Source organism: Schistocerca nitens, chromosome 3 (assembly GCF_023898315.1).
Source record: "Schistocerca nitens isolate TAMUIC-IGC-003100 chromosome 3, iqSchNite1.1, whole genome shotgun sequence".
NCBI classification, from domain to species: Eukaryota; Metazoa; Arthropoda; class Insecta; order Orthoptera; family Acrididae; genus Schistocerca; species Schistocerca nitens.
In genome coordinates this window covers 81,571,923-81,585,906 of record NC_064616.1, presented here as the reverse complement: position 1 = coordinate 81,585,906, position 13,984 = coordinate 81,571,923, and the positions used below count along the sequence as shown (strand labels likewise).

General features: G+C 40.5%; 1 protein-coding gene across 3 annotated transcripts in view; it reads left to right on the top strand.

Moving 5' to 3' along the window:
• The first annotated feature begins 2,242 nt into the window (after positions 1-2,242).
• LOC126249523 (dehydrodolichyl diphosphate synthase complex subunit DHDDS) overlaps positions 2,243-13,984 on the top strand; it is a 158,366-nt gene continuing 146,624 nt past the window's right edge. For 2 of the 3 annotated variants that reach the window (XM_049951184.1, XM_049951182.1), the window contains exon 1: positions 2,243-2,378. The gene's annotated coding sequence lies outside the window, so the exon portion shown is untranslated. The remainder of the gene's footprint in view (positions 2,379-13,984) is intronic. The other variant, XM_049951186.1, reaches the window with a different exon arrangement.

Genomic DNA, 13,984 nt, shown 5'->3' with positions numbered 1-13,984 from the left:
ACGTGCTGTCTAATCCATCCTTATGTACACCGTGGAGATGGCGTTACTCCTGCCAACTCGCGCAGTTGCGCCGAAATGCAATTCATTTACTTTACATATTCAAGCATTCAGTATATGCCAGTTTGAGTTTTGTCGCGTGCCACCTTCGTGGTGCTGCAATATTAATAGCCAGCAGTGTTCATTCATGAATGAGAAATAAGTTGACAGAAGATGCAACGATGTGCTGTAATTTAACTTCACTGAGAAGACTTTATAGTTGAAACTAGTCACAATCCATCATGATTTAAGGGGTAAAACCACTTTAACGTCTAAAAGAACATTTTCTTGGCATTTTTTTTGGTGGAAGGAAAGGTGATAGAGAAATAATACATGGGATAATTATTGAGCTTATATTTAAGTATATTACAAAAAAAAATTTGGTTGAAAATATTACAAAATGGCAACACTGCAGCAATTCTCCCGATACATGTTGAATTTGAGACGATTTGTTGCACGCACTATAACTAGTGCCAATTTGAATCTGAAAGAAAGAAAAAAAATTTATGTCCGGGTAATCTACGTAGGAGATTTTCGAAATAATGATTTTTGTGCAAATGGTGAATGTTTGAATAAGGTCGTTTAACATTCACCAAAAAAGGATTTATTGATAAATATTGTTTAAATTAACTAATAGAAAATCCCTTAGGTGGTTAACTTTGAAATACTACCTCGAAGTTGTGGTTATATTTTCAAATAAAAAGTCTGAAAACTGTTGGAGTTACGCCGCGTGCCGTTATGAAAAATCATATTCCGAGAAAAACGCATTTGAAGTTTTGAAATACGTTATAGACATGAACAAATGAAGAAGTTCTACTTTTAGGAAACTCTTACCATTAATCTGCTGCCGGCCGCTGGTGGCCGAGCGGTTCTGGGCGCTTCAGTCTGGAACCGCGCGACCGCAACGGTCGCAGGTTCGAATCCTACCTCGGGCATGGATGTGTGTGATGTCCTTAGGTTAGTTAGGTTTAAGTAGTTCTAAGTTCTAGGGGACTGATGACCTGAGATGTTAAGTCCCATAGTGCTCAGAGTCATTTGAACCATAATCTGCTAGACCAGGACTGGCCTGTCGTACTGTTTCCGTTGCGATCGAAATCATATCCACTGACTTATCGTAGAACGATTAAAACATCGGTCGTGGCTATTCCACGAACGCACAAAACTTTACAATTCTGTTTAGTCCTACTCCAAGCAGGTGCGTTGCTAGGACGATTGGACGGTTTGTTTTATATGCATTCCGTATAAACTTACTACTTGATAAAACAACTTGTGGGCATTCTGGACAAGCAATAATTACTTGCAAATCCTAAGCATCGAGTAATTAGTTCTTGCAACGTGATGTCTGCATTGCAAGGTATACATTTCACGTGTTGAGAAATAACAGAGAAAACGGCCAGAAGATTTATAACCCTAGAGCTCAATCCGTAATTCACATCAAAATCCTGGTCACTGTCTTTCAGTTTCTTAACAGAGGGTGACTCCTTCTGAACTGCTCTCAGACGCATATCTTTTCTTTGGACGCTTTGATGACTGCTTCGCCCCCAAGTTGGATACAATGTTTTCGTACTTTTTTTGCCCGAGAACACTTTCTCGCCATTCATTCTTACCTGAAAGACAAAACTGTATACAATAAGGTATCAAATAAACCCTCAAAAGTCAATACTGCACACAAAAATCAAGATTCGAAGCGAAAGTTTTGTCTGTTTCGTATACGTACTGACACTTTCTGACGCCAAGCTAACGTATTATTGTTTTGAATTGCTTCTAACTATAGCCAGACGGTAAGGGGGCATCGAGTTGGCGCAGGTAGACCGTTTGGGGTCATCCGAGGCGCTAAAGGAGGAGCTCGGAATTCCGTAGAACAAATTTTTGGGCGGGAATTAGACTTCTTGCATCGTATTTTAGAAGGTTCAGAGCATCTTTTAAGTAAATTAAAAAAATTTTGAAAATTCTATAGTGGTGTTACCCCTGAAGTTGCTATTAAACGGGATGAACCTACCCACAATTAATTAACATGGTATACATAAGCTGGCCGTGATGGATGTTCCCTGAAAGGCTCTCGATTTTCCGCCTTATGTGCCGAAACAGAGTTCAAGAATACGTTATCTCCTTCATTTGAGGTGACGAAATTCTTTTTATCGCCAGATATCGGTTCGAGATAGTGAATTCCCACGAGCTATCTAACGAATGAGTAGATCAGTCCTTACCTGTATATTTGTCGATGCGTTTGTCAGCGGAATGTGTAGCCTGCTTTGATTATACATAGAAAGTACTTCAACTCCGCAAGGCGTCGATGGGTGTTTGTATACAAAGAGTATTGTGGAATCTTCTGGTTTCAGCAGGTACTGTGTTTACTTTTAAATGTCTTGTCAATAATGTAGGGGAGCTTAAGAATGAATTACGAGGGTTGCCAAGAAAGTAACGTACCGTATGTTTTTTCAACAATTCTTTGTTGATCATAATGAGAATCACACACACGACAGAATGGTGTCTTAGCTACACACGCTATTTTTCCATGTGATCTCCATCCCGTTCGTTGGCCTACATCCAGCCCGTCGGTACCAGTCCTTACCCTGGTGGCAGAGCCATTGCTTCACTGTGTGAATCACCTCCACATCGTCCTCAAAATGTCTTCCATAAATGCGTCTGCCCTCGTGAATGACAACATCAGCTCGCTGCAGCATGTCAGGTGTAACAGCCGCGGATGGTCTCCCCGAGCGCTGCAAATCGTGGAGCTCCACCGTACCGCCTTCTGATCACCTGACCAGTGACGGCACGGGCCTAGGGGCGGCATTTTTTGCTCTGTACTCATGTTAACATTTTACGTTTTAAAATAACTGCGCTTACAAACGAAAAAATTTTTAATATTGTTAAACAACTTGCTAGTTTAAATAAGCCTTAAGAACGAAATTCGACAATACAAGCTTGGAAATATACATAGTGTACTTGGTGACTGAACGGAAATTTAACATTATCTTTCTGTCTGGTATCATCTTCATGATTGTTCAAAATACACTCCTGGAAATGGAAAAAAGAACACATTGACACCGGTGTGTCAGACCCACCATACTTGCTCCGGACACTGCGAGAGGGCTGTACAAGCAATTATCACACGCACGGCACAGCGGACACACCAGGAACCGCGGTGTTGGCCGTCGAATGGCGCTAGCTGCGCAGCATTTGTGCACCGCCGCCGTCAGTGTCAGCCAGTTTGCCGTGGCATACGGAGCTCCATCGCAGTCTTTAACACTGGTAGCATGCCGCGACAGCGTGGACGTGAACCGTATGTGCAGTTGACGGACTTTGAGCGAGGGCGTATAGTGGGCATGCGGGAGGCCGGGTGGACGTACCGCCGAATTGCTCAACACGTGGGGCGTGAGGTCTCCACAGTACATCGATGTTGTCGCCAGTGGTCGGCGGAAGGTGCACGTGCCCGTCGACCTGGGACCGGACCGCAGCGACGCACGGATGCACGCCAAGACCGTAGGATCCTACGCAGTGCCGTAGGGGACCGCACCGCCACTTCCCAGCAAATTAGGGACACTGTTGCTCCTGGGGTATCGGCGAGGACCATTCGCAACCGTCTCCATGAAGCTGGGCTACGGTCCCGCACACCGTTAGGCCGTCTTCCGCTCACGCCCCAACATCGTGCAGCCCGCCTCCAGTGGTGTCGCGACAGGCGTGAATGGAGGGACGAATGGAGACGTCTCGTCTTCAGCGATGAGAGTCGCTTCTGCCTTGGTGCCAATGATGGTCGTATGCGTGTTTGGCGCCGTGCAGGTGAGCGCCACAATCAGGACTGCATACGACCGAGGCACACAGGGCCAACACCCGGCATCATGGTGTGGGGAGCGATCTCCTACACTGGCCGTACACCACTGGTGATCGTCGAGGGGACACTGAATAGTGCACGGTACATCCAAACCGTCATCGAACCCATCGTTCCACCATTCCTAGACCGGCAAGGGAACTTGCTGTTCCAACAGGACAATGCACGTCCGCATGTATCCCGTGCCAGCCAACGTGCTCTAGAAGGTGTAAGTCAACTACCCTGGCCAGCAAGATCTCCGGATCTGTCCCCCATTGAGCATGTTTGGGACTGGATGAAGCGTCGTCTCACGCGGTCTGCACGTCCAGCACGAACGCTGGTCCAACTGAGGCGCCATGTGGAAATGGCATGGCAAGCCGTTCCACAGGACTACATCCAGCATCTCTACGATCGTCTCCATGGGAGAATAGCAGCCTGCATTGCTGCGAAAGGTGGATATACACTGTACTAGTGCCGACATTGTGCATGCTCTGTTGCCTGTGTCTATGTGCCTGTGGTTCTGTCAGTGTGATCATGTGATGTATCTGACCCCAGGAATGTGTCAATAAAGTTTCCCCTTCCTGGGACAATGAATTCACGGTGTTCTTATTTCAATTTCCAGGAGTGTATTTTGAAGTAAGCTGTCAGGGTGGCAATCTACAATACAAAAATGGCTCTGAGCACTATGGGACTAAACTCCTGAAGTCATCAGTCCTCTAGAACTTAGAACTACTTAAACCTAACTAACCTAACGACATCACACACATCCATGCCCGAGGCAAGATTCGAACCTGCGACCGTAGCGGTCGCGCGGTTCCAGTCTGTAGCGCCTAGAACCGCTCGGCCACCCCGGCCGGCAATCTACAGTACAATGTTTGAAACGTTATTATTCCAAGAATGTTGTCGGCTTCTACTTAACCCTATCATATTTTCCTCATGAAAATACGGGGACCACTGAAAAGCTGTGATAAACTAATCAGCAGTTTCTTAAATACAGTAAGATTTGTGGCCCCAGTATGTAAAACCTGACTCTACTTAAATTTCTTGTAGAAATTATGGGAAGTATTAAGTCGACCCTCCATTACTGTAATTAATGTGAAAGCTCTGTGGTTTTCAATGTCTGAGCTTTGATTTAATGACACCTGTTTAACAAAACATGTTGATACTGGGAATGTTTTACATTTTTAAACATGTTTATATGAAAAGAACATACCCAGGATATCTAATAATGTGTGACATGGACTTCACAACAGTTTAAAAATTTTATTTATTTATTTACTTGGTGACTTTTTTGGTGAAAAAAGAAGAAGAAACCAACTTTCGTTTGTCTCACTTATTGTGCTGCAGCCTCCACGATATCAAAGTTTCCACTCTGTACAATCGAATAGTACGTGGCATTGCAAAATTTATATTAAACTTTTTAACTAAGTTTTCTTCTTCGAGGAAAGGATATTTTTATTTTATGTTGGAACAAAAGGTGCATTTGCGTGTAGACATAACAGCAGTGTTCACACAAATGACAAAACATCACATCAACTGCCAACAAGAATACTTAAATTTTGTAATCCGTGTTTTCTGCCCACAGAAACCGCTAAAATGTTATAGGAATAAGTGGAATAAGAATCGATCCAGCACACCTCACTGCAAGAAATTGCAAAAATTATTTGATTTTTAAATTAGAAAGACAGTGTCAAGAATATTCAGAACATATTTGCGTCCCAAATAAAATTCCGGCGACGCAGGAAACAGAAGCCAAAAAAAGGGACTGTTCCGTTTTCTTTACGAGAAGTATTCCAGCCTTCAGATGTGCTTCTACTGTTCACTGACAACAGAGAAACAGGCGACAATGAAATTCAATTATTCTGCATTGTCGTTCTTTCATAGCACAGTTACGTCGAGTAATCCGAGTTGATCAGTTCATTGCTCCGTGTTTAAAGGAAAAATCTTTGTGTTTGTGTGGCGTGTTTGAAATAAAAAGTTTTGTGCTCATGTGCGGTGTAGTACGATTATTGGAACTGGATACAGTCTTTCTTTCTTTACTTTTTCTAATTTTTTTCTTTTGTTACTGCGTGGCATTAATCAAAATTGTAACGGTGATTTTTCTAATTCAAGGAGATCAATAGGCGATAAAACCAGATATTTGAACAAAAATTTATTTGACCATAAACTTTTAAATGGTGAGTCAACTTTGCGTGATTTTCTAGTACAATCCAGTAGCACCGGTACAGTTTTTTGTGCACCATGTAAATTATTCGGAGGTAAGTTCGCGATTGCTACTAATGGTATTGCAGTTTGGAAAAATATTTCTAATATTTTATCTCATCATGAGAATTCACTTGAACACAAAAATTCTGAGTTATCGCTCTTAACAAGAAAAAAGTCACTCGGAACAATAGATAACCATTTTCAGTCATATGTTGAGACAGAAAAAAATGTGTGTTGAAAAGGGTGTTTGCAATAGTAAAGAAGCTAACAAGTTGTGGACACGTTGAAAGATTCCATTCATTACATAATGCTCGATTTGTGATGTCTCTTGAACTTAAAGCCGAGTTTGATCCTCTTCTCGCAGCGCACATTGAACAATATGGAAATCCAGGGCAGGGACATACAAGTTATCTTTAACAATCTATGATGAAATAATAGAGCTTCTTTCTGAACGAATAAAAAGAATTATCATAAGTGAAATAAAACAGGCCAAATATTTTCAGTAATAGTAGATTCTACTGCGGACATTTCACATATTCATCAATTATCTCTCATATTAAAATCTGTGAACGTGAATGGTGAACCTGCTGAACGTTTCCTTCTGTTTTTACAAAACCCGGGACAAAAGTCCGAAAACTTAGCTGAGGCCGTACTAAAAGTCCTGTCTACAAATTCCATTGATATTACTGACTGTAGTGCCCAGTCATACGACAACGCAAGCAATATGTCAGGAACCTACACTGGTTTGCAGGCACGCATTAAAGAACGAAATCCGAAAGCACATTATGTGCAGCACATTCTTTGAATTTAGTCAGCACTAGTGTTGCAAGCTGTTGTCGGGAAGCATGTTTATTTTTCAGTGCAGTGCAAAACCTTTATAATCTTTTCTCTGCTTCTACACGGCACTGGGATAAACTTCTTTCTTTCACAAAAGTAGGCAGCAAAGCGGTAAAACGTTTATCAGAAACACGTTGGTCAGCAAGAGAGGAATCTTGTGTAATTCTATATGATTTGTCAATGCCCTCACACATATTGCCAATAACACGTTTGAAAAACCACTTGTGCGAAATGAGGCTTCTGCTTTATTGAATCAACTCAGCAGACTAGAAACAGTATTCATGATGACAGTTTGGAAGAACATACTCCAGAGATTTCATAGTGTAAATATTAAATTGCAAAGTGTAAATATTGAAACTAAAACACTACATGAATTATACGAATCACATGTTCGACTATTATTAAAATAAATCCATGGAGATTGTGGCTGATATAGACTATGATTGCACCTATAAAAGATCATGAAAACGTAAACTTCATGATGACGAAGAAGCGGACTCTGAAGAAGTTTTTCTGACTGCAAGGGAAAAATTTAGAGTCGAAACATTTCTCCCAGTACTCGACAACTTGTACGCCGAATTAGTGAGGAGGAAGGAAAGCTATAGAACACTACTGGACTCCACATTTTTCAGTAACCTTGAGAACAGTTCACCTGACGACATTGCTGAACGTTCAGCAAAACTCCATGAGTCATATGACACAGATTTAGAGCCTTCCTTCCATAGTGAATGTGTACATTTTGCGGAACTTTTGAAATCTTTTGAGATTAGTGATATAACAGTCGAAATGAGTAAATTTTTACGAAAAGAGAGGCTACAGTCCGTGTTTCCGAATGTTGACATTGCTCTTAGAATATTTCTATGTATGGCACTTACAAATTGTTCAGCAGAACACTCGTTTTCGTGTCTTAAAAGACTGAAATCGTACCTAAGTTCTACGTTATCTGAGGAGATATTGAACGCCTTGTTCATTCTTCACACCCAAGCCGACCTCCTAATTGATAACCGTCTGAACGATGAAGATATGATCAACGAGATTTCTGCCGTCAAAGTCAGACACAAACTTTGCTGACTGGTGAGTTTATTTACTTATTCATATTAGGTTTAAAAATTTAAGATTTTAATGTGATTTTTATTATAACTTAGAGCACATTCATTGGATTTACAAACTACGTATTACCTGTTTATTTTACAATTGCCGGTGGCAGAACATGGAACTAAACCTTGTTTACGTGCAGATGTGATCAATGGTGCCCGACAATACTAAACAATACCCGACTGATCCAGGCCGCTCTGCGCTGTACTGTCAAGTCATACTGACTCTGTAGTACATTACAACTGATGCGTCTTCTTGGCGTCTGCTGAAATGTATAGTTATCGCGGAAATATACGTTATCGAAGAGTACGCTCAGATGAAAAAGTGTTAATAAATAACGTAGTTCAGTTCTGTCGATAAATACGTAAAAGCTTTGCTAATACCGTTAGAAAGAATATGGTGAGAGCAGTAGCAGCAGTACAAAACTGTTCAGCCCTCACATGGATTAAAGGTATTGTGTAAACTTCTTACGCAGCATCTAGCTACACAGACACTAAAGCTTTACACGCTAACTATTGTATTATAAAACACATTTCATTTTTTCCCACTAGTTTGTAAAATTATGTAATACCAAATCCAGTTCTGTCTTTGTTCGTCTGTATTTAGTTGTTAGTTCGTGCACCGAAATCTCTATTTCATTTTCATTTCTTATGTTTTCTTATAGATTCACGTATTAATACCAAACGTGTTTTTTATCTGCTACACATTCAAGTTATTAGATCGTAAAATGACAGTTTAATTTTGAACGCAACTCTCTAAAAGTACGTATTAATTTCTAATTTATGACACGTTCGCTTCAATTTTTAGATCGTGACACAATTCTTTTAGTTTCATGTTCAACGGTTTCGTGTAAAATAACACATTAATAGTGAATGTATAACAAACATTCGTTGTCTCCTACATGCTCTGCTGAATTTTTAGGCTATAAAAGAAAAGTTATTCTCCTTGTGTTCGTTTCTGTTCTCTTTCGAGAGAATAATGTGTTAACGCAATGCAGTTTTAAGTTTGTTTTATCCGCTGCCATAAACCACGTACAGTTCAGGAAGCATATTACACTTTGATTGAGCGCGACTAGGCAGCTGACGCGTCCTTCAGAACAATGAATTGTAGAGTACGCAAACAGCTCACAGCGCTCGCACCCAAAATGGCAATCAGGTAATAGTCATAATTGAAAACATCCTTTTTTTTGGGGGGGGGGGGGGAGGCGGCGCATATAATATGGTGTGCCTAGGGGCGCAAAATTTTTAAATCCGCTACTGGACCTGACCCTCCGTGCCTAGCGACTAACAGTAGTACTTCTGTCAACAGCAAATGCCCCACAGTCTTTGCACAATCGTTTGCGAATATTCCCCACAGTTTCCTTCTATGCAATGAGAAATTCAATGACGACACGTTGCTTGTAACGTACATCACCTACAGACGCCTTTTTAAAACTGTCCTGTAGCTACGCTATCTGTCGGAAGTGACGGAAGCGTGGCGCGCTCACTCAGGAGACTTCAAATAATGCATACGTAACGTTTTGCATTCGTGCATTGTTTTCGGCTGAGAAAAAAAATGCGGTGCATTACTTTGTGGACAACCCTCGCAAATAATTTCTACTCCATTAACCCATTATATCCCATTGTATGATTTATCATGCACTTGCTCTTCTCAGGCATATTTGTTTTCAGAAGCTCTTTGTCAACAACTGAAATATTTTTTTATGTTTTATTGTTAGTTTGAAAGACCATTGTTGAAACTAACAGTAGCAGTGGAGATCAGGATTGTTTATTTCCTGGTGGAAAGCATTTGTTCTAGTGCTATTGACTCTGCTGCTTTTCGTCATGGACAGGCGGTAAGAAATAATAAAATTATGATGTGTAGGTTTATAATTTCACTCATATTATTACGGATTAGTAATTTGAATACTTAAATGCAATATATAAGCACAAATTGAAAAAGAGTACTTTATTTGCTTTGTTATGGTACTGGCTTATATCTTTACGTATGAAATATCATACAGAGGGCAGCATGGGATTATTTTCTCGCAGTTGGTCCGATTTATTCGAGATATAATTTGGAAAAGGAGACGTTATAAATATCCTGTTTGATACATGTCAGGAGCTTTAATTTGTACTTGTTCCGCCAAATGATGGTCAGGACACAGATAAAGATGATGCAAATAGTGATGCAGGACAACCCGCCACTGTTGCTGATTTAGTGAAGAAGGTTCTGGAACAAACTGTTGAAAATGCTACATCTTTATCCACTCAAGAGGAAAATACCTGCTGTTCCAAATCACGATCGCGGTCCCGAGTTAGGAAAACAAGACACTGGATAGAAGAAAGACTAGACTCTTCACAAAAATTTGTGGTATCTCGTGATCCTACTCCTGATACAGTAGAACATCTTCGCACATCAAACTCGTCTCCAACAGATATTTTTAAAAAAAGTTTTTGATGCTGATTTGGTTGAGATTCTGATGAGAGAGACAGTAAAATATGCAGCTCAAAAGGGACACAACATACAAATAAGTCATGATGACATCTACAAATACATCGCTGTTTTGCTGTTATCTGGATATTGTAAGGTCATGCATAGGCGTATGTACTGGGAGACAAGACCTGACACAAACAATGCTCTTGTTTCGAATTCTGTCTCCAGAAGCACAGTCGTGCTCAAAAGTATCCGAACGACCTGAATTGCATTTCGCCTGATTCGCATGCAACCCACATAACGCAGCTGTCTAGAAGGTCCTCTAATCGCCCCTCGGTAGAGTCGTTTGACTATTGAAAATGGTTCTAACAAGTTACCACTAGAAAACACTGCTCTCTATCGCAATAACTCAAGATATAAAGTAATACCAAGGTACTACAAATATCAGGGAACGCCTTATCACAGATAATACTGTCCTTAAGGCTTGTAAGCTCACATTCATTACAATTAATGATATACCTGAAATGTTACCACTCTCATTACTACGTCAGATAGGTAATGCACGTAGTAAGTTCGTCGTATTCATGATTTCCTCTTCAAAGTACCATACCGCACTTATTATTTCACACAAAATGACATTAAAAATTTAAGTTATTCACGAGCAGCTAGTTGAGAATATGTATGAACTTCAAATGACACGACGAACCGTCTCGTTCTGCATATGGATTCAAACCCAGGTCATGCAGATTAAGCAAAGACTTCGTGACTGACGGAAACTAAAAGTCATTACTGACTAGGCATACAGAAAGTGATATATCTCGATTTTAGACTGTAGCAGTTAGCAAATATCAGCTTTAAATTACATAACGTAAACACTTTAACGGCGCGAATTCCTACCCAGCATCTATTGTCCTTGTTAACGAACTACGAAAAATGTAAAATATTGCTTCTTCGCAAGTAACTTACTAGAAATGCCGTGACGTAAAGCTTTGTGTTGGACAGGGATTCGAACCCAGAACTTAACAGGATTATTACCGAAACACAATCAACTGTGACACATCGGATTTTCTCGGCAGTAGCTAGATGTTTTTACTGAAATGACGAGACGAAACATTAATTTTTTCCTTTCCAGGACTCCAACCTGACACCTATCGCTGTTATATTCTAGAGAAAACGAACGTTAAATATGGGTTTGTTACACCAGCAGCGACATGTCAGCATGTCTGAACTAGAAATAATATGACGAAGAGTTCAGTGCTGACTGGAAATCGAACCCCACACATATCGTTGGTGACTGCACACAAAGAGACGCCAGCTACCGAATTTTTCTCCATGAGCAACTCGGTATGACATCCTTGAACTTACAGTGATCTCACAAATACCTCTGTGTCTCACTGGGCGTCAAAAACGTCAGATATCGTTAGTGTTGACAACGAATGAAACTACATTAAAAATCAAAATTATTATCCACCAGCATATAGGTGTTCTCATGCTAGAGCTTGATAATACACAATGAAAATTTTAGTGCCGGGCCAGGATTCGAATCCATTCACGAGCAAAATGTGGAGATGTAGAGGAATCTGCAGTTTTGAACAAACAACAAATTGTAGTCGAGCTGTACTGTCACGAAGGGATCAGATTCCGCGATAAGGGCGGTCTGAGTTGCATTCCCAGTTCAGAACCAATTTTATCGGCATACAGAAGGTCAAATAAAAGATGGAATAAGCGTCCTGTGACCCCACATAGCGTTTGTTTTGTCACTATAAATAAATAACTGGTATAAGAAAGGTTACTGCTGATAGAATTTCTACGTGTCGCGACTCCTGACTTCATTGTGGTTCAACCTAACGTCTACTTGGTAGAGAAGGGATATCGTGTTTAACGTAAATTTCAGACCACAATGCCATTATACCTTCTTCACTTGGCGTAGCCAGAAGAGAATAGAATCTGTCTCTCCTTGTCAAAAATCATCAGCAGAAGTTGGAATCGAACCCAGACCATAAGTATATGAACCCATCAACAATCCAAGAGACCACCGAATGCTCTTCTCTGTGACCAATTTTTCTATCAGAACAACATTGCGCCACACTGGATGAGAATTCTGACACACAGGCTCCCTGTAGTGGTTTTGCAGGATGTTCAGTACATTCATTTACTTGGCTGACCGAATCGCCATGAACTAGCTGCCTCGGCTACCCAGTGCATACATTCGACTCTATTTTATAATCACCGAAATAAAATCACGTAACTGCCACCTACACAGAACTGCCAACAGTGTAGGATGCAGAAATTTGAATAGGAAGTGTTCCTTTCCACTTGAGCTACTCTATTCCGGTGTCTGTTTGTTGAAAATGTCGTGCAGTGCAAAAGAAAACCTGTAACTGTCTGTCTCTCAGAAGTCTAGATCCGACTATATGCATTATCTCACAGCACTTTGGAATGCGGAAGTTTGACAAGAATTGTTGTTGACTTCTGGAGCTGCTGTAATTATATGTCAGCTAACAGTGTAACGGTAAACGTCGCGAATTCGAGTACATTCACTACTACATTTTTTTTTAAATGCAGATCTGCTGTCTGCTGAAGTTATCAGTCTAAGAGTACTTTGAACATAATTCCCTTCACTTCTCAACCCAAAATAGTTGCATCTGGAAAAAGGGCTGACTTCTGCGACATTTTGTTCTTTTCAGGATTAATAGACGGCCGGGCAGCAGATACATCTCGAAACTTTTGTATTATGTCCGGGGAGAGCGCATCGTGCCAAAGTACGTCAGAAAGATATTTTCTACATTAGCTGTCATGTGGTAGTGGCATTTTATTATTCATCAACCTTGTTTGACAGCTTTAACTCAGAACAAGTTTTCTACATGCGTGTAACCAATAAACTGAATGTGCATTGTCATAAATAACATCAGAGAACTCGTATATAACGTTGATGATTAATTTCTCTTTCATGTTTACTATTGTTTTAACAACACTAAAAGAAACCTTACGAAAACTGTGGACTGTGTTATAAGAAATGAGATAAAACTACCCACGATAACCTTACGACGAAAGTCTGTTTCAATAAAACTGAGTATCTGTACACAAGCGTGCCTCTATCGGCACGAATTACTAAAATACTACTCACTTAGATTTCGATTCGGTCTGTGTTTCATTTGTATTCTGTGTCATACTCAAGTGGCATGCAAATGTGGCATTTCATAGACAAAGATATGTATTCCTAGAATACCAAAATTTGCTTGTCAGCAGCGGAAAGGGGCGTTACCTGTTGTGCAGCATTGTAAGTTTTTCACCATTGCACTCTGAGCCGAAAATATTTTCTTGTGATTTCCTTATCTATGTTTGATCTGACAGCTTGTAGCTCTTTCACAGAAGGGATAAAAACGTTACAGTTAGCAAGACTGGAATCGCAAACTACAGAAGACGCTTTTTCACAGGTCAGCACGTTACTACAGAGCTAGGAAATAGCCACGTGTTTAGGCATCAATTTACAAAGCCAATATTGGCTAGAAATCGTAAATCGCTTTTTAAAGGATGAAATTAATTGTGATATCCACGTGCAACTACTTTCCTGGGCTGAAAACCGCA